This window comes from Pogona vitticeps, chromosome 1 (genome assembly GCF_051106095.1).
Source record: "Pogona vitticeps strain Pit_001003342236 chromosome 1, PviZW2.1, whole genome shotgun sequence".
Lineage (NCBI taxonomy): Eukaryota > Metazoa > Chordata > Lepidosauria > Squamata > Agamidae > Pogona > Pogona vitticeps.
This window is the reverse complement of record NC_135783.1, coordinates 134,496,714-134,517,593: the sequence shown is the minus strand read 5'-3', so window position 1 is coordinate 134,517,593 and position 20,880 is coordinate 134,496,714. Positions and strand designations below refer to the sequence as shown.

General features: G+C 43.6%; 1 long non-coding RNA gene across 1 annotated transcript; it reads left to right on the top strand.

The window, feature by feature from the left end:
• The first annotated feature begins 2,012 nt into the window (after positions 1–2,012).
• On the top strand, positions 2,013–20,489 carry LOC140707539 (uncharacterized). The gene is made up of 4 exons (XR_013542538.1): positions 2,013–2,490; positions 3,195–3,244; positions 10,620–10,659; positions 20,356–20,489. It is a non-coding gene; the product is annotated as an uncharacterized LOC140707539 (long non-coding RNA).
• Positions 20,490–20,880: the final 391 nt, after the last annotated feature.

Genomic DNA, 20,880 nt, shown 5'->3' with positions numbered 1-20,880 from the left:
TTTATGGCGGGAAAAAGCATAGGAGGAGGTTCATTTTGTACATTTAATGTTTTATTAAGATTAACATCTGTAGGATCCACAACTACTTCAAAGGGGTCAACCTGTCACGTTCCCAGGGGGTTTCAACAGGCAAAAGTCCAATAAGCCAGTCCAATATCAGAAGTCCAGAAAATGCAAAGCAGATACCAAAACGTCAAAGCCAAAACACAAACCGTAGTCAGAAGTCAGAGTCCAAAGCCAAGGGTCCAGAGAACAAGGTCCAAGATAAGCAGGAGCATGGATGCAAGCCAGAGTGTTGACCTGTTGCTTCCACAAGCTTCCAAGCCTTCTAGGTGCAGATTATATAGCAAAGCAGTCATCAAACTCCTAGAAGCCTTCCATCCTGTTAAAACTCAGGACTGGTTGACATGATGTTCCTGTGGGAAGCATTCACACGATCCTCTGACCTTCGTGTCATGAGTCTTTGCCAAAGCTTAGCCCTCACCCTGGCTACTGGGGGAGGAGAATCTGGTGGTGATTCATCTGTCTATGCTTCTAATTGTCCAGCATTTTCCTCAGCTGTAATTAACCCCTCAGATTCCAGATCTCCTTCAGCTGAACTCATGACACAACCAATACAGTGGTGCCTCGCTTAACGATTGCCTCGTTTAGTGATGAATTCGCATAACGATGTGTTTTTTTAGAAAATAATATGCACCGTATAACGATGTTTCCTATGGGCGATTTTCGCTTAGCGAAGTTTGGGACCATGCGTCGCATAACGAATGCGATTTTAGGTCCCCTGCTTCACTTAACGATGTTTATTTTTTCAATTAATAAAGTGTCTTAGAAGGGTCAAAAACGGTTCTAAATGCTTGGATTCGTTAGAGGACCCCTTAAGTCATGTGCAAACCTGATTTGGCTTTGATCTGACTTTTCGTTAATTTTTTGTGAATTTTTTTTTTTGGCCCATAGGAACCAATGGACCTGTCAAAATCTGACAGCTCCATGCTTTCCTATGGGGGAGAAAACAATTCACCATAAATTAAGGAAAGTTCAGATCAAAGCCAAATCAGGTTTGCACACGACTTAGGGGGTCCTCTAACGAACCCAAGCATTTAGAACAGTTGCTGATTCTTCGTTAAGTTTTTGTGAATTTTTCCTTCCCCCATAGGAAATAATGGAGCCGTCAGATTTTGACAGCTGTCAAAAGTTGGGGGGAAAAAATTCAGAAAAAATTAACGAAAAGTCAGATCAAAGCCAAATTAACTTTTGCACCCGTTTTAGAGGGTGCAGAAGCTAATCCAAGCATTTAAAACCATTTTTGACCCTTTTATGACACACTTAATTTTGCAAAAATTGACTTCGCAAAGCCATTGAAATGTATTGAGTCAGCTTCAATACATTCCAATGGAGGAAACATTGTTTCGCTTAGCGATGTTTCCTATGGGTTTTTTCGCTTAACAACGGCAATCCGTTCCAATGCATTCCTATGGGAAATGGTGTTTCGCATAGCGATGGTTTCACATAGCAATGTTTTTTTGGAACCAATTAACATCGCTATGCGAGGCACCACTGTATATTTAGTCCAACAGGTTTTTTTCTTGACTTTTCTTCCTTTACCGCGGGACTGGTCCAAATAGTTCTTGATCGGTTGGTTTCCTCAGTGGAGCACTCCGGACCGCACAAATCATCCCACAACACAGGTGGCATGCCCAGTCCCACTCTGGTTTGAAGCTGGGTGGCATGGAAGTTGCCTGTATCACCTTCTTCCAGGGACCATGAGGAAACACTACTACGGTCCATTCCAATGGGTCTGGCAACAATCCCCCACTCTGGACACTAAGAGGATTGGGTAACAACCCTGATCCTTTTACATTAGATGGATTTGGCAATAATCCCGGGCCCTTGTTGGGTTCTCTTTCTCCTTTCTCCACTCCAACATCTTTTCCTATATCCCATCCTTTCTTTATTGGTACTTTAAAGAACTGAGCTCTCTCTTCATCTCCCTTCTCCTCCTCCTCCTCCTCCTCCTCCCATACCGATAACTGCTCTATCTCATCCGTCTCCTTCTCCCCTGATGCCAAGAAGACCTCTACTCCCCCATTTTTCCTTTTAGCTCCGCCTCTTTCTTTTTCTCTATGCTTAGATCCCTCACTCCTTCTGTCACTTCTATTGCCAGTCCCTCTTTCTCTCTGGTATCCATAATATGAGGGGACGGCTCCTTTCCTTCTGTCTCCTTAATATTTCTCTCTCTGTCACAGCTGCCAAATGTTTTTGTCTTTTTTTTCCCCAGAGGCGGTCCTACTTTGGGCACATCATGAGAAAACAAGATTCTCTGGAAAAGACAATTGTGATGGGAAAGGCTAAAAGCAGTAGGAAAAGCAGAAGACCAAATATGAGATGAGTTGACTCCCTAAAGGAAGCCACACGCTTTACGAGAGCTGAGCAGGGCTGTTGAGGACAGAACATTTCAGAGATTGTGATCCTTTGGGTCTCCATGAGTCAGAGGTGACTTGATGACACATAACAACAAAAACAAAGCTGTCATTGAGTATGCTGAATAAAACAGTATGTTGTTTGTGTACAATCTTATTTTACTCTCTTGTGTTTCATCTGATAAGCTCTGCAAGGCACTCTACCTCTGTCGAAAAATAGCAGCAATTGAGAGCGGGCAGCCTTGTCCAATCTGTCAGCTTAATTTTATTAGTCCTGAGTCATGTCCATTTATATTCATTCACCTATGCTACACAGCATAGTGGGGAACTAGATAAAGCTATATCCATAGGATGTTTTCCTAAGAAGTTCATAAAGATTGGGGCATTCCACGTGGTGAAACATTTTGAGTGTATCTGGGACCTACCAGTTCAGCACATTTTTTATTATTATTGCAATCGTGTATAATACTTACTCGTACTGATGGCATGAATCCAGTTTTGCCTTTATAAATGGAGTTTGTTATGATTTTATTTATGTGTTTAGCTGTTATTGATGAAAATATTATTTTTTCATTTTTCCATCAATGATAGCTAAACACACACATTTTGTCAAGGCTTATCACCTTACAGAGTGCCACTACTGTATATCATTTCCACCTGGTTTTAGAATAGCTGCTATTTGTATTTCAAGCCAGCTTTTTTTGATTTTTCTCCACTTTGCCAAATTTAATAAACAAGTTTTAAGCTGTGTTACTAATATATTTTCTGTCATTTCAGAAAATTCAGCTGAAAATCCATCTTTGCCAGGAGATCTGCTATTTTTAAAGGTATGTTATGACTTCCTTCTGTTTTCATTATTGTCTTGTTTTATTCTTTTCTCTGTGCCTCTTGTAGAGGTGTAATGTTCAGTTAGTCTTCAAAAATTCATTGGTTAGGGTTTTGTTCATTTGTCCACAGTATGTCCTAGTCTTTTCGTTAATTTCCATCATACATGTTAAGGTTTCACCCTTCATGGAATTAATTACAGTAATTTAATTTATTTTATTCATTAAAAGTTTTTATCTCTGAATTATTAGTATTTTTTCTCAGAGATGTTTGAATGGAATCAATGTATAATGCTTTGAGTTCCAATTTCTTTTTGTTGAATTGTAAGTGGATATCCTCTTTATGGGTTAGTTTGTGATTTTGAGATTACTGCTTAATGTCATTTCACTTTTATTTTATTTTCCTTTCTTTTCTTTACAATTGGGCTCTCTTTTATTATTAGTTCTCTCAAGATAGTTTTTAATGTGTCCCAGAGGAGAGCTGGCGTTCTACTTCGTGTTGTGTTAATCATGTAAATTTCTTGTGTATTTTTCTTAAGTGATTCTGCAAATTGTTAATTTGTAAACAATACTCAGCTTGGTTTGCAGATTCTGTTTTTTTTAATGCCGTGATTGTCCTTCCCAGGTAAATCGAGCGTTGTTGGTATGTAAATTAGTATAAATCTGAACATCTTTTATTTGATGTATGATTAATTTAAAAACATAAAACAAATCAATGTGTGAACATGGATTATTTCTCACTGAATAGTATGTATATTCTCATCTTGTAAGCATCTCCCCTTCTCCGTAGGAATTAAATCAACATCTCGCATTAATATATGATTTTTACTAATCAATACTGTTAGAGTGCAAGGCTGATCTGTCAAAGTTTGTATGCATTGCTGATTTATGTTACCTCTAAGAATTATGTTCCCATGAGTGAATGGCCTTTGTTTCTCTAGTTAACTTTTGTGGAAACTGATATTGATTTTGGGGTGTATATGTGTCAGAACATGTAGCTTGTGTCAATTTTATGTTGCCTGTTTTTCCTCGGGGAAAAAAAACCTTCCTCTTGAATCTTTCATTGTATATTCCACTTTTATAAGTTTCAGTTTGCAATAATAATAGTCATGCTTCAGGATATGCATAACACACACACCCAACAAAAAATTGGACAGGGATGGGATGAGAAAGGCATTACTAGCTTTTTTATTTTGGTGGGTCTCCTGCAGGAATATTATAGTAGATTGGTTTGAAGGCTTTCATAAACCTTTATCTCTTAATTGTTGTTTCTTGACCATCAGCATTTAGTGATAGCATTTTCAAGTTCCCCATTTGTAGTTCAAATTCTGAGTTTTCCTCCAAGCATCTTCATATTTTATTGCCGTTTTTCCTAAGTCACATTTCCTTTTATCTCTTATTTTGAGTCAGAATTTCTTTTGTACTTGTTGTTATCTCATAACAAGGACTACAACAAGCTGAAACTGTAATAGCCAACTTAAAAATTTAAATAATAACAGGCAACATTAAAAGCCATTGTTGGGTTAAGGAGTAAAATCTGCACTACTGGCTCTATGATGTAGTACCATAATGAAGCAACTAAGGGTGAATGGTGTTTTTACTTAGATGTATTAATTATAATGCTCTTACCCATATCATTGATATGAAGTGGGTTTTTTGTAGGCATATCTGGGTTAGTCAAAGCCACCTAAGTTTAAATGCAGTCTCTTGTGGCATTAACTATACCCTCAGATGATGGGTCTTCAAAGAGATGGTAGCACCTTATCAGGTCTTAAGAGATTTGATGGCAGTCTCCACTTAAATTTAACTATATTGCTTTTGTTTGTTACAATTTCCCATATGTTTCTGATACACAGACTATCTTCATCTCCTTGTTCCCCTGTTTCATCATCATTCCTTGGATATGGCAGATCTAGCTCTTCATTATGTTCTTCTGTTTGTTGTAAAGCCTGAATGAATGACAACTGTTTTTGTTTTTATTTATTTTTTTAACTTATTTTATTCAGTGTTTACCCTGCTCATCTAGTGGCCAGGCCACTACAGTACTTCGGGTTGGCTTACAGTAAGAGCATCAACAACATAAACTACTAAACAACCATTAAGACATTAAACAAGAGAGCAGACAAAAACCCACCTTAAATTATATCTATAATATGATACACAATGATGAAAGACGAAATTAACTTGAGTCAACAAAAATTAGAGACTAAACAAAGAAATAAAAAATAATTAAGTTGAACAGGGGCAGGAGTATGAAAAGTCTAGGGAAAGAGCCGGGCCTCTACTTTCCCCCCTGAAGCCAAGGAGGGTTGGGGCCTGAGGTACATCCACAGGAAAAGCGTTCCATAGCATGACAACCACCACTGAGAAGGCCCAGTTCATAGCAGTGAATTCCTGGGCCTCCCTTAAAGTAGCCACTCATAGCATAATTGCTTGGGAAGTACAGGTGGGACAGGAGGTAAGTCTGAGGGGAAAGTGCTCTGATGTAGCAAGGTCTCAAACTGTTTAGAGCTGTAAATGCCACCATTAGCACCTCGAACCTGGCCCAGGAGGAGCACATGGGCAACCGGTGCAAAAATGGCAGGACAAATGAAATATGATTGTATTTTGATATTCCTGATACCAGCTTGCTGCTGCATTTTGCACTTGCTGAAGCTTCCTAACCACCTTCAAGGGGAGCCCCACGTAGAGAGCATTGCAATAGTCTATTTTTGAGCAATGCTATTATGGACTCTCCGTAAAGATAGGGATGGAGGTGTGCAATCGGCCTCAGTTGAGAGAAGGCAGACCAGGACTGAGAGCTGATTTTTCAGAGACGGCTGGGTCCCAAAGCACACCAAGATTATGAACCTGATCCTTCAGGTGGAGTGTGACCCTATCTAGATCAGGTCAAAGTTCTCCTAGTCGATCCAGGTTCCCACCCAGTAGCAAGATGTCTGTCTTGTTAGGGTTCCGCGTCAATCTGTTAGCCCTTGTCCTGTTCAGAACTGCAATCAGGCACTGTTCCAGGGTCTGCACAGCTTATGCACGGATGATGATGAAAAGGAGAGAAAGACTCGTGTGTCATCAGCATATTTTTAGTTATGTTTTACCCATTGTTTGAATAGATAGCCTTGATAATAAAGGATTTATTTCCCCTTCAGTAGTGAAGTAAATAAGTTTTAATTCTTGTCTCATTCATAATGCCTCCATTGCTCATGGGAGATCTAAATCTTTTTTTCCCTTCGTACTCAATGGAAGGCAGATCTTGCAGTGACTTCATGACTTTTGCCTTGTTTGTGTAGTTTGTGAAGCGGACTAAGGGTGCAACTACACAGCAAAGGTGCAATTACACAGCACATTCACTTGTGTGAAATCGCACCATGGAATTAGGGTCTGTTCAATTGAAGTAAGGTAAAGGTAAAGGTTCCCCTTGACATTTAGTCCAGTCGTGTCCGAATCTAGGGAGCGGTGCTCATCCCCGTTTCCAAGCCATAGTGCCAGTGTTTGTCTGTAGAGAGTTTCCATGGTCATGTGGCCAGCGCAAGTAGACACGGAATGCCATTACCTTCCCACTGAGGTGGTACCTATTTATCTACTCACATTTCACATGTTTTCGAACTGCTAGGTTGGCAGGAGCTGGGACAAGCGACAGGAGCTCACTCCGTCGCGTGGATTCGATCTTACGACTGCTGGTCTTCTGACCTTGCAGCACAGAGGCTTCTGTGTTTTAACTCACAGCACCACCACATCCCTCATTTGAAGTAGCCACACTTATATCTAACTGCTAGGAGTTCTACTTACAGCCCTGCAGGTGGTGCTGTTCAAAGAAGTATATTAATTAGCAATGAGACAAGCTTTATTCCTGTTTCCACCCGACTTTTACTTGTTAAGCTGTTTAAAAAAATGAAAAATAAAATAAATACTATAACAGGAGTATTGTCCAGGAGAAGAGCCTTAAAAAGAGAGAAGAGTGTTGGGAGAGAGGCTTTGCCGGGCAGAATGTGTCCTGGCACTACCCTCTGTGTGTGTGTGTGTGTGTGTGTGTGTGTGTGTGTGTGTGTGTGTGTGTCTGTCTGTCTGTCTGTCTATCTATCTATCTATTTGATTGATTGACTGACTGACTGACTGACTGACTGACTGACTGATTGATTGATTGATTGATTGATTGATAGCAAATAGCGACATTAATGCATAGGGGTGAAATTTTAAAATCATAGTTAGAACAAAATTATAATACAATAAATACAGTTAAAAGTGTAGAAGAAAATAAAAACATGGAGCATGGCAATATGATAGAACTGAGAGGAAAGGTGAGAAGGTGCTTTGAGTGTGATTGTATGCACACCTCCTCTTCCCTTTCTGCATCAATTTAAGCAGACACATGCTCGAATCAATCTGAAAGGATTCAAAATTTTATAAAAAAATAGAAGTTTCCCTGGAAAATTTACCAATTAGGGAGGGGGGGGACTCCCAGCTGATCTGCTTTTCCCTTTGCATCGTCTGATCAAAGGGAAAAAATCCTGAATCGGCCCACCTAAAACCTGTAGTATTTTTGCAGTTTTTGGTAATGTGGTCACTCCCTTCGTCCAAATGGAGTGGCAAGCAGAGGGATTTCTAACTCAGGTGAAGGCAGTGCAGACTGAAGAGTTACCAAGACAGAAGGAGAGAAAGACCAGCAGGAAGAAAAAGAGGGGGCCAGAGAGTGAGAACTAGCTTTAATTATGGCATTAGGACTAGCAGTTTTTATCCTGGGCAAAGCTGAATAGTGTTCTTATCAAGGAGTATACCAAGAGGACACTCTGACCTGGGCATGCCTATGATATACAATACATACCACACCTATGAGAACATATCGGGCAGAGACAACTTTAAGGACAAGTACATCGCATACGAACTGAACTGCAACGAGGAAGACCAAATGCTTGTACCTGAACAGACTGTCAAGCAGGTGGTAGGTGGATATTTGGAAAAGGAAGAAGCTGAGCTGTATACACCTGGCAATAAAATTCCCAAAGCACCAACAGTTCTCCCAGCCCGGGTGCGTCACTACAACCAAACAAGATTGATCCGGGAACCTAACAGACATTGGAATGTTTTTGAAATTGGTTCTTTGCTTTTCAGTCCAGAGGAAAGCGCACAGAGATCTGCCCAGTCTCAACCCTTCCATTGGAAAAAGGAAGATCAGTGGTTCTCAGAGAGGTTGGCAGGTCTTTGGCTCTGAGTCCCAAGTCCAAGTCTTTGGTACCAAGTCCTTAGTCTGAGTCGCTATTAAAAACAAGGGTTTTTTTCCCTCAGAAAAAAAGGGAGGGGTGGGTGGGTTCCAAGTCACGAGTCATGTCCAAGCCATTGGGGGAAAAACCTGAGTCAAGTCTAAGTCAAGTCACGGGAGCAACTTAAGCCCGACTTGACAGGGAGTCCCATGATCTGAGTCCCTATCCCTGGTGGTTTTCAACCATGGATAACCCACGTGTTCTTGGACTGCAACTCCCAGAAGCCTTCACCACCAGCTGTGCTGGCCAGGGTTTACAGGAGTTGTAGTCCAAGCGCACCTGGGTTACCAAAGATTGGGAACCACTGGTCTGGATGCTTCTTGGAAATGAAAACCTACAGTACATGGCCTTTGCATGTAGAGTGGAGAAGCGTATATGTAGTGTGGAGCTACGTCTCTGCATGCCAGTCGTAGGAGAGCAGAAAGGATAGAGAAAAGGTAGTCAATAAAGGAAGCAACAAGAAGGAAGGGGTGATTTCAAAGACTCTTGAGGTGCAGAAAAAAAATCTTTAATTAGCGGCAGACACAGCGCATGCTCCCTATAGACACCCAGTGATAATGCGAAGCTTGCAAGATTATATCTTTCCAACAAGAGACACTGTTGTTTTCTATTTGGGAATAGGCTCTATTGCACTTACAGCAAAAGCATTGGCACAGCACCATTCTACTCTTTCTGACACCGCTAATGTCTGTTTGCACTGTTATTTTAATAAAGCAACTTGATTTGCGACATAAAGGAAACCTTGCTCAGCATGATTTCTTTCTGCCACGGAGGAATTGCAGGGGTTTGAATGGTTGGCGTTCAACCCTAAGAGAGCAAACATAAGGCTTATGTCAAGAACTGGAATACTGATGAATGTTCCGTGATATTAAAGCAACTCAGGCAATCTCTCATAAAGGGAGCATCTGGCAGTGAAGCTAATGAAGAGGCGGTGAGATAGCCTGCAATGTGTACCATGCCAAGCAATGTGGAGGAAGAATGGGCTACACATCTGATAATAACATAAAAATAAATGGTTAGTAAATACAATCAAAGAGCCGTTATAGATTTGGTAGCACAGGAAGGAGTTAAACATAGTGAGGGCCACCAGCCCCGCCACTGGTGGCACCAGTGGCTGCCGGATCCCCTGGCAAGAACTCCAGTGGCTTGAGGTTATGAGTGTGATCAGGGTTCATGGGGGATTGAGTTCCCTGCACTGATTCTCCAGGTCTTGTCTCTTGGGAAGGGACCACAGTTAACCTCATGGTTAACCCCCAGCTGTCCCGGTACTGAGAAACAGGAGGGAAGAATACGTCCCAAACCTGGCTGCAGTCCTCTCAAGGATAGCTGGTACATCCTGCTGAGGGTACCTGGGTGAGCTTCTCTGCTCCTCCCAAAGCCTCCTCCGCCTTTCATGCTGGTGCTTGTGCCCCCAGCACTGCCACTGGGGGTGGGTGGCGGGTGGATGTGGTTGGCCTGCACAGACATCAAGGCTTGGTCAGCTACGGAATCTTTTCAGTGGCTCCTCCACAGAGGGATAGGCTTAACCATGGACCCTTTCTCTGCCTACCAGGTGGTGTCCAGAGACGTCTTTCCAGGACACTGGTTCCCAACGACTATCTATCTCTCTAGAAGGACAAAACAGGGGGTCTCAGGCTTCTTCTGCTTCCCCCACATCCCTTTTTTCTCCAATGTTTCCTCACCTTCCTCTGGGTCTCCAGAAGCCCATGACTGTTCCTATTCTCCTCGCTTTACTCATGCCACTGTTTCCTCCTCCACAGGTGCCTTCTATCCACTACTTCTTCCACAGACACCAGTTTCCCCTCCTCCTTTCCTTCCTGTGAAATGATAGTTCTCCGGGGCTCCTCAGGAGCTGCAGAGCAAGTATGCACAGCCCACTCAGAGCACTGGCGGTGCCCCCCTCACAAACATACATGCACACCTGCACACCTGCTCTTGGCAGCAGAGGCTACAGGAAAACAGAGCCGTTTTATCTACCTTTTTGTTCTTCCCTTATTTCTGTCATCTGTGGAATGAGTTACTGAACATTTCAAATGAAGAATGAGCTGTTTTAAAAGGAAATGCAAAAAAATTGAATCCATATGGAGCAGAAGTGCTGACTGGAACATTTTTTTTTTTGTATCCAGGTCATAGTGATTCCAAAGCTGCTGAAAAATCAGCTCGCAGGTTAGTAAGCATTTTCTTTTCTTTGTTAAATCTTTCTTTCTCCAATAATATTTTATTTTGAGAACAACGTGCATATGTGTTTGCGTGTGTGTCTTATTTTATGTACAATCCTTTTAGATGAAAAGAAACTAAGCAACTTTTGTTCGTTTAGTCGTGTCCGACTCTTCGTGACCCCATGGACCAGGGCATGCCAGGCCCTTCTGTCTTCCACTGCCTCCCTGAGTTGTGTCAAATTCATGTTCATTGCTTCGATGACACTGTCCAGCCACCTCGTCCTCTGTCGTCCCCCTCTCCTCTTGCCTTCACACTTTCCCAACATCAGGGTCTTTTCCAAGGAGTCTTCTCTTCTCATGAGATGGCCAAAGTACTGGAGCCTCAGCTTCAGCATCTGTCCTTCCAGTGAGCACTCAGGGTTGATTTCCTTTAGAATGGATAGGTTTGTTCTCCTTGCAGTTCAGGGGACTCTCAAGAGCCTCCTTTGATTAATTCTTTTTTTAAAAAAATCATGTCTGTGAAGGGAAGCAATCTGAGCTGGAGTAGGGCACAGTCTAGGGCAATCTAATCTCCCAAACAGAAACACAGTCTGGGACATTGTGTACGGTATGCCACAATAGTACAGTATCTATTTCATAGTCCATCGCCGTTAGAAAACAGTCATTAACCCAAGCAAGCATAACCATAGTTCCTCTAATGCAGTGGTTCCCAACCTTGGTTCCCCAGGTGTTCCTGGACTAAAACTCCCAGAAGCCTTCACCACTAACTGTGTTGGCCAGGATTTCTGGGAGTTGTAGTCCCAGAACATTTGGGAACTCATGGCAGGGAAGCACTGCTCTAGCGTTTGTTGTTCTTTTTTAGCTTGATGTAAATATCAGCCAGAATCTGCTTGTACATCAGGGGTTTCCCTGCCTCCTCTTTCTTATTGAAGCACCTCATATTTTCAGCCATTCCTAAGGCCTGAAGTAACCTCTAGAATGGTATGCCATGTATCAGTGAAGGTGACTACAGAGAACATGGGAGATCTATAAGCTCTCCTTGCCCTAAGAGAGGTCCCTCTCACTCATCTAAGGGGCTGTATCAACCCAAGCCTATAAACATGGTTAGACATGCTAAATGCTCTTTCGGTTTGATGTCCTTCTTCCTACATCTAGAAGAGTGGTTCCCAACATTGGGTAACCCAGGTGTTCCTGGACTAAAACTCCCAGAAGCCTTCACCACTAACTGTGTTGGCCAGGATTTCTGGGAGTTGTAGTCCCAGAACATTTGGGAACTCAAGGCAGGGAAGCACTGCTCTAGCGTTTGTTGTTCTTTTTTAGCTTGATGTAAATATCAGCCAGAATCTGCTTGTACATCAGGGGTTTCCCTGCCTCCTCTTTCTTATTGAAGCACCTCATATTTTCAGCCATTCCTAAGGCCTGAAGTAACCTCTAGAATGGTATGCCATGTATCAGTGAAGGTGACTACAGAGAACATGGGAGATCTATAAGCTCTCCTTGCCCTAAGAGAGGTCCCTCTCACTCATCTAAGGGGCTGTATCAACCCAAGCCTATAAACATGGTTAGACATGCTAAATGCTCTTTCGGTTTGATGTCCTTCTTCCTACATCTAGAAGAGTGGTTCCCAACATTGGGTAACCCAGGTGTTCTTGGACTGCAACTCCCAGAAGCCTTCACCACCAGCTGTGCTGGCCAGGGTTTACAGGAGTTGTAGTCCATGTGCACCTGGCTTACCCAAGGTTGGGAACCGCTGGTCTGGATGCTTCTTGGAAATGAAAACCTACAGTACATGGCCTTTGCATGTATAGTGGATAAGTGCATATGTAGTGTGGAGCTACGTCTCTGAATGCCAATCGTAGGAGAGCAGAAAGGATAGAGAAAAGGTGGTCAATAAAGGAAGCAACAAGAAGGAAGGGGCGATTTCAAAGACTCTTGAGGTGTAGGGAAAAAAATCTTTAAATTATTAGTGGCAGACACAGCGCGTGCTCCCCATAGACATCCAGTGCTAATGAGAAGCTCGCAAGATTATATCTTTCCAACAAGAGACTGTTGTTTTCTATTTGGGAATAGGCTCTATTGCACGTACAGCAAAAGCATTGGCAAAAGTGGTGAAGGCTTCTGGTCTAGAGTAATCGGTGACTCGTGTGATAGGAGAACTAGTGTGGTGCGGTGAGTGGAGTGATGGAGTAGGACGTAGAAGATCTGGACTTAAATCTCCACTCAGCCATGAAGACTCATTGTGGGATGACCCTGGTAAAACTAATCCCTAAACGTCTCACATATTTGGAAAGCCCTGTGACAACCCCAGACCTACTGGGATAGGCCACAGTTTCACTAAGCTGCCACCAACCATTCCCTGTAAGGAGTCACACAGACCAGGAATGGATTTTTAACAAATAAAAGAACAAGGTTTATTTAAATAACACACAGGGAAAAATAAAAGGATCAAGTGAATAAGATACAGTAACGTGGCTTAGTCTCAATCATACATACACACAGTTTGGTTCACACAGAACACTTAACTTGAAGCACAGACCCTGAACCTATCAGTTCTGGCTAACCATACAGACACCTGAACCTATCAGGTTGGTACTGACTGACACACAGTAGTACCCTGTCTGACACACAGACTCCCACTCAAGCTTCTTCTCTCAGCTCTTCTCCAGCTTCTCTTCTCCACACACGCTCCACATATATATACAGTACAGCCCCTCCTCCTGATGTCCCGCCTTCCACTCCCCATAGGATGGAACTTTCCCTCCAAACCCATGACAGACAGGTAACATCAGTGCTGTATGTAACACCTCCCCTCTTTATAAGTTGTTTTGTAGGGGGAAAGCTAAGGTGCTTTTCACCAAAAAACAACCTGGACCCAAAACAAACAAAAACAGTCATATAATAACATACAATACCATACTTACTTATACTTACACTCTATTAGGCATTTAAACATCTACCATTAACAATACATCAAGTTACCTTTATTCATACAAACCAACATGTTTAATAAACAGACACATTTGACTTTTTGTCATCAAAATATATACATAGTCCATGTTTCTTTCGCCGTCTTCATTCTTCAGGTCTTCTTGACAAGGCGTCAGCAACACAGTTCACTGACCCTCTGACCACCTTCACTTCAAAGTCATAGTCCTGCAGGTTTAAAGCCCACCTCATAAGTTTACTATTGTGGGTTTTCATTGTCTTTAACCATTGCAGTGGTGAATGGTCAGTGCACAGAATAAAATGTCTTCCCCAGATGTAAGGCTTGGCCTTCTGGATCGCGTAGATTATGGCCAGGCACTCCTTTTCCACAGTTGCCAAATGTCTCTCACCTTTCTGGAGTTTCCTACTCAGGTAGGACACTGGATGCTGGTCACCATTCTCATCCTCCTGGCAAAGAACTGCTCCTACCCCGCTGTTAGACGCATCGGTGTAGATGATGAACTCCCGGTCGAAGTCTGGAGCACGCAGCACTGGATAGTTGATGAGGGCCTCCTTCAACCTCTGGAACGCCTCCTCACAGTCGCTGGTCCACGGGATGCGGTCATCAGCCTTCTTCCTCGTCAGATCGGTCAGCGGAGCCGCAATCTCGCTAAACCTCGGGATGAACTTTCTGTAGTAGCCCACCAACCCAAGAAATGATTTGACCTTTTTCTTGGTGTTGGGTCTGGGCCAATCACGAACTGCTTCTATCTTGGCCTCTAGGGGTTTTATCACTCCTCCCCCTACTATGTGACCCAAGTATTTTATTTCTGGGCTACCCAGCTGCAGTTTGTTCTCTTCACAGGGCCTAGGCCAAAGCACTTCCTCCCCTGGGTTAAAGTGCCTCTCTCTAGCTTTGTGGTCATCCCAAGCTTTCTTTCTGACCTTTTGAGCTTGCAGGGTCTCTGCTGCTAGCTCTAGGTTTCTCTTTAGGTCATTCATTAAAGAGTCTATGTATGTCACAACATCTTGTGGGTCATCCTGGGTGATCTGCTCCCAATTTTGTTTGATCAAATCAAGGGGCCCTTTCACCCTTCTCCCAAACAAAAGTTCAAACGGACTGAACCCGGTACTGGCTTGTGGCACTGATCGATAAGCAAACAAAAGGGATTGCAGCTTCTGGTCCCAATTGTTTGGATTCTCTGCCAAGTAAGCCCTAATCATGCGCATCAAAGTCCCATTGAACTTCTCCGTTAATCCATTACTTTCAGGATGATAGGCAGTGGTTTCCTTGTGCTTAATTCCACAGATTTGCCATAACTGTTTCATGAGCTTCGATGTGAACGATGCGCCCAAATCTGTGATTATTTCAGAGGCAAATCCCATCCTGGACATATACCCCACCAAGGCATCTGCCACTGTGTTAGTTTCAATGTTAGTCAAGGGAATGGCTTCAGGGTACCTCGTGGCATGGTCCACAATGGTGAGAATGAACCTGTTCCCCCTCTTTGTGGCCTTGGGCAAAGGTCCCACAATATCCACCCCTATGCATTTGAACGGAGTGTCAATCACAGGCAAAGGGCACAACTTTGCTTTGGTCCTGTCACGGCTATTCCCCTGCCTTTGACACACATCACATTGTTTACAGAACTCCCTGATCTGCTTCCCTATGTCAGGCCAGTAAAAATTCTGTGTGATTCTCTGCTGTGTTTTGTTCACCCCTAAGTGCGCAGCAAACAGGTCAGAGTGCCCCCTTTGTAAGATCATGGGGCGATACTTTTCAGGTACCACTAGCTGACTTCGGATCCCATCTCCCCCTTTTGAGATATTCCTCAGGGTCTCTCTATACAAAATCCCCTTTTTCTCTAGAAATCTCACTGGGGTTTCAGGTGTTAGCTGGGCGTCAGTCACCTGTTCAAAACACTTTTGGAGAGTGGCGTCTGCCTTTTGCTCTTGGCCAAATCGGCTGTCTGTGGTTAAGGTTTCCACCACAGCTTCTGAACTCCCCTCTGCTTCCGTCTCTGGCTCATCAGTACCCCCCTGAACTGTCCCCGTGGTGGCTTGTGAACGTGTAATCACTAGCACCCGTTTCACATGTTCAGCCAGGTCATTTCCCACGAGCACGGCTGCTGGCAGAGTCGATGAAATCGCTAGCCGCCAAACTCCCCTCCAGCCTTGAAAGTTCACAGGTACCTCCGCTACTGGCAGTGAGATCACCTGCCCCTCAATCCCTGCCACCTTCATGCTCTCATTTGGGATTATATATTCACTAGGAATAATATCTGGATGGCACAGGGTCACCTGGGAACAAGTGTCCCTCAACCCCCGATACTGATGGTCAAGTATTCCTACGTCCACCACTGCTGTTTCAAACAACTGAGAATCTGTTCTCACAAGCAAGCAGCGCTTGACCTCCACAAGAGGACCATTTTCCTCAGCCTGATCAGCAGATGTCACTGTTCCAGATTGAGTAGCCATGGCAACAGGCTCCCTCAGTGACAAGGGGCTTTGCTCTTTCTGGACACAGAACACAGCTTTTGGCTTGGTTCCACTCGAATCCTGAGGCACAATTCCTTTTAGCTGCTTTAATTTCTCACACTCTGAGATTAGATGGCCCTTTCCCTGACAGAAATAACATTTTCTGCTATATTTTGAGTCTTTCTCATCTTGTTTTGGTTTTCCCTCCAAAATCTGAGGTCTTGGTTTCATGTCTGAGGGCTTCCCTTCACCATGGGCCCCTCCCCCTTGCTGGCTTTTCCCTGGTCCCTGAGAGTACTTGCTGTAGGTTTCTTTAGGTTTCCCCATCGATTTCCCCTCACCCAAGGGCTTTCTTATTTGGGAAATAAAATCTGTGATCTCGGCTGCTTCTGCCACAGATTTCGGTTTCCTTTCCCTCACCTGGAATTTCAGTTCCCCATGCAGGACTGAATAGAACTGTTCCAGCGCTATCAAGTCTTTGAGCTGCTGAAAGGTCTCTGTCCCCTCCTGAGATAGCCATTTCTCTAGCAGCCTCACCAATTGGGCCCCCACTTGGGTAAAAGTCTGCTCTGGTTTCTTGGTGATTGACCTGAATCTTTGCCTCAGCTGTTCCGCATTTATCCCATGTCTGGCAAACACCAGTTTTTTAAACTCTGCAAAATCTTTCATCAGTTCCTCTGGCATCTCTGCATAGACTTCTGCAAGGCTGCCACTGATTAAAGATCGCATGATGGTCATCTTCTCAGTTTCCCTTACTGAGAAGTCCACAAACGCTCTTTCCACTAGGGAAAAGAACACTTCAGGGCAATCTCCCTTGTGGTATACAGGGAATTTCTTCAGGTCAGTCTTAGACAATTGGCCCCCCTCAGAATCTCTATTGTTATTATTGTTCTGATTCATCAGTTCCAATTTTCTTAACTCAAACGCCATTTTCTCTCTCTGTAATTCCAATTCAAATTGTCTTTGTTTCTCTCTTTCCCTTTGCTCCATTTCAAATTGCCTTTCCCTTTCCTCCCTTCTTTCTCTCTCTAATCTTTCCTCCACTTCAAATTGCCTCATCCTCAGTTCATGCTGTTGGGCTATGAGCAATTTTCTGAGTTCTGGGTTCTGTTCTCCCGTGCTGTCACCTTGCACTGAGCCAAATTCATCCTCAGAACCTTGGTCAACCTGGGGGTCTTTCACTTCACCCATTTCTGCCATTTGGCTTCGAGTCAAGGGCATAATCCCCCCCCCAGAACAGGCTGCTTTCAAAAGTCAAGCCTCAAAATAAAGCGACCACTTTTTTTTTCTTTTGCCTCAGAACCAGCTTTCTATAGATTGCTGCTGTTCTTCAGCACTAACTTGCAACAGTTGCGAGCCAGAGTCTACCCCCCTCTGCTAGGCCTCTCAGCAGGCAGGCTAGATCACTGCTACTACACAGTTTTGCCTCAGCTTTTTTCCCGCCAAAACAGGTTGCCTCAGAGCTCCCTAATCTAGTCCCCAATCTGAGGTTACACGTTCTTCTACTAGCGCACCTCCCCGTGAGGTACACCTAGAAGATTACCTACGTGCTCTCAGATTGTCCCTGACTAGACCCCCCCTTGCTCTGGGCACACTTGCCAAGGCTTTGCTGTACCACTGGACAACTGGACCAGTCGTATCCCACCCGCTGGACACCAATCAATGTGACAACCCCAGACCTACTGGGATAGGCCACAGTTTCACTAAGCTGCCACCAACCATTCCCTGTAAGGAGTCACACAGACCAGGAATGGATTTTTAACAAATAAAAGAACAAGGTTTATTTAAATAACACACAGGGAAAAATAAAAGGATCAAGTGAATAAGATACAGTAACGTGGCTTAGTCTCAATCATACATACACACAGTTTGGTTCACACAGAACACTTAACTTGAAGCACAGACCCTGAACCTATCAGTTCTGGCTAACCATACAGACACCTGAACCTATCAGGTTGGTACTGACTGACACACAGTAGTACCCTGTCTGACACACAGACTCCCACTCAAGCTTCTTCTCTCAGCTCTTCTCCAGCTTCTCTTCTCCACACACGCTCCACATATATATACAGTACAGCCCCTCCTCCTGATGTCCCGCCTTCCACTCCCCATAGGATGGAACTTTCCCTCCAAACCCATGACAGACAGGTAACATCAGTGCTGTATGTAACAAGCCCTTTTAGGATTGCCATAAATTGTTTCTGACTTGGCTGCACAACAACAACAACATGTGGTAGGCCTTTCATCATCTAGTCTGTGCTGATACACAGATACTTCATGAGATCCCTGCCATCACACACTGTTACAGAAACTTTGTGGGACACCATACAACTTTAGGGTGCTTCCAGATGAAGCTTTCACTTTTCAATTAATCTGCTTCAGACACTGAATTTTAATAAAAGTTAACTGAGAGAGAAGGAAAAGAATGATCTTGCGTTGCTTCCAGAAGCATGTCAAGACTGGGTTTCCTCAGTCCCCGTGCAGAAATATTTTTACCCAGTTGGAAATTGTCAGACCTGACTGGTTGGGGAGACCTGATCGCTTCTACTGGATCTGGAAGAGGGAGGTCCTAACTCTCTCCAGAATAATAGGTTGCTGAAGCTGCCCAAAGCCCATTAGGGCCATGTCTTGTGAGGGGTCTGTGACTGGCACAACATGGAGCTTTCAATAGCTATTTTCACTATTTCAATTATTTCCTTCTTTGGGGGCATCTCTGCTTCATATTTTATCCCTATCAACTTTCCTAGCAAAATTGTACTCATATCTACCTAAAATCCAAATATTTTCCATTTCAGTGATCCCAGTAGGGCAGATGGTTGTGCAACATCACAAACTTATTGTCCCCATATAATAATAAACAGGCTATTGGGAATCATTAGTGGCCTATTTCAGGGTAATAAATAAAACAGCTTTTCCCTCTTACGTTAGTAACACCATCCACATGAGGATTGTTTAGCTAACTGGACTGCTTAGTGGACTGGGTCCCCTCAGAGTCAGGCATCTGATTCCCCACCATGCCTCCCCAGGGAAGATTCAGCTTGTGCTACTTTCTGTGGCCTCAAGAAAGCTGTGCAGCCCCGGAGTGCCACCAGAAGGAGGGACTGGTAAACTGCTTCTGAGTACTATGCATTTATGAAACCCTGTGAAAGGTTGCCACACACCGAGGTTCACTTCATAACACATAATTAATTCAAGGAACTGCTTAACCCTCATGCACCAGGATTTTGCGTGTGGTATTTTTTGACCTTGCTGGGGGTTCCAGTGTGTTCCACACTATAAAAATGTCCCATATCCAAAGGAGAGTTTGCGTGAACTGAGGTCAGGTGTGTTCCAAACTACTCAAATATCCAGAGCCAGAAGACACACATTTCCATGAAGCATCATGTTAGTTTTGAGAAGTTGTTTGGTCTCTTTTCTCCACACAGCATAACATAATTTCTGCGTCTTAACAAGCTCCTACTGTGCTTTCCAATGTGAAACAACAAAAAACATATTTTGAATCCAGGAAATTAGGAAATTGGCACAAAACCTGAAGGAGAACAGCTATTTATGGACAGGAGTACAGTGGTGCCTTGCACAACGGGTGCCTCACACAACGATGAATTCACACAACGATGCCTTTTTCTGTTAAATTTGCCGCCTCACACAAGGATGTTTCCTATGGGGAATTTTCACACAACGATGCCTCTTTTTCGCTCCTGTAAAAGTGTCTTACAATGTTTGGAACCTGTTTTAAATGCTTGCAATGGTTAGCCCACCCCCTGAAACCTATGCAAACTTATTTTGGTGTTGTTCTGACACTTCGTTAATTTGTGGTGATTTTTTGTTTTTCCCCTCATTGAAATGCATGGAGTTCAATGAGGGGAAAAACAAAAAATCACCACAAATTAACGAAGTGTCAGAACAACACCAAAATAAGTTTGCATAGGTTTCAGGAGGTGGGCTAACCATTGCAAGCATTTAAAACAGGCTTCAAACAGTTTAAGACACTTTTACAGGAGCGAAAAAGGACTTCGCAAAGCCATTGAAATGCATTGAGTCGGCTTCAATGCATTTCAATTGGGGAACCGGGTTTCACTCAACGATGTTTCCTATGGGGATTTTCGCTCAAGGACGGCAATCCAGAGTGCAGCATCAGGATTGGCTCCTGAAGTGACCTGTCACCCCGTGGCCCTGTAGGGTTTGGCTAGAACAGGGGTGGCTGTAGGGGGCCACCTGGAGCTAAAACTAGACAGCGGTTGCTGAAACACCACAATGGTGGTTTTGGGGGCCTTCTGCGCATGCTTGCCACTCTTTGCAGAGACTGGTGCAGCTTGGAGAAGATGGAGGACAAGGAAAACCAGCTCCCTGGTACCGATGGACCCCCAAAGGTGGAAAGCCAAAAGGACCTGGATGCCAAAACCCCAGCCAACCCCAGAAAGTGGTACATGAGTACAGATTCTGACAATGAGAATATGCCACCTGCATCACTACAACACCTGGAAGAACTTGAAAGATGGCATAGCATGGAAGCTCCCTTTAATATAGAGAAATCTTCTGAAACAACGGTATGTAATCATTTGTGGAAGGGTGGGTTGCTATATATGATTACTCTGTATATGTGTTTGTTAAAACCCCACTTTGATTTTTCAGGAACCATCCCATTTAAAAGTAAGTGGTACTCCCCTGAAAAAAGACAAGGCCATGAGATCCATTGTAAGGGCAAGCCTTTATGGAATTCTGAAGCACTGTCTGACTGGCTATATGAAACAAGCATGAGAGGGATGCAGCCTAGAAATGTCTGGTCAAGAGGGACACATCTGTCTGTCCTGGGGTGCACACAACC